Source organism: Fonticula alba, assembly GCF_000388065.1.
Source record: "Fonticula alba strain ATCC 38817 unplaced genomic scaffold supercont2.1, whole genome shotgun sequence".
NCBI lineage: Eukaryota > Rotosphaerida > Fonticulaceae > Fonticula > Fonticula alba.
In genome coordinates this window covers 344,291-344,905 of record NW_009242971.1, presented here as the reverse complement: position 1 = coordinate 344,905, position 615 = coordinate 344,291, and the positions used below count along the sequence as shown (strand labels likewise).

Genomic DNA, 615 nt, shown 5'->3' with positions numbered 1-615 from the left:
CCCCCCCCCCCCCCCCCTTCCGCCGGCATAACCAATAATAGCATGGGCTCATTTTCTCGTCGACCCCCTGCGCGTGTGGCTCCCGGGCGCCCGGTTTGTCACGGCCTGTTTGCTTTGGACCTTCTCCACCGCCGCGGCCATCACCGCGCTCATTGGCCATGTGGAACTCAAGAGCGATCTCGACATCCCCGCGTCCGCCAACATCGCGGCCTACCTATCACCCACGGTCCCGGCCATCTGGGTTGTGGAGTTCCTGGCCTCCCTGCGGTACTGGTACATTGCCCGCACGGCCACCCGGCGCTCGAGCGAGCGGTCCTGAGGGCCGAGGCGCTTGTCTGCGAGGCAGCGCCATGCGCAATCGCGCCTGCCTGTCCTTCATCTTTCCTCTACCTCCTCCTCCCTCTTGCAAACAATAGATCTTCAATCTGTGTATGCCGGAGGCCCTTCCCCGCCACACTTCCCCTTTCTGTCGATGATGTGTATGCTATTTAAAATGGACCCAGAAGGCAGCGCTCCCTGGGACAGGGCGGGGGGGGGGGTGTGATGCTTGCCAAGAGGAAAGGGTCCCTCTCAATCGGAGTGACTGGCGTTGAGAAAACTTCCCGGAAGGGCCCC

At 62.6% G+C, this 615-nt stretch overlaps 1 protein-coding gene across 1 annotated transcript in view; it reads left to right on the top strand.

Annotated features, from left to right (window-relative positions):
• Positions 1-615, top strand: part of H696_00066 (hypothetical protein) — a 5,152-nt gene that overhangs the window by 3,933 nt on the left and 604 nt on the right. The gene's annotated exons all lie outside the window — the stretch shown is intronic.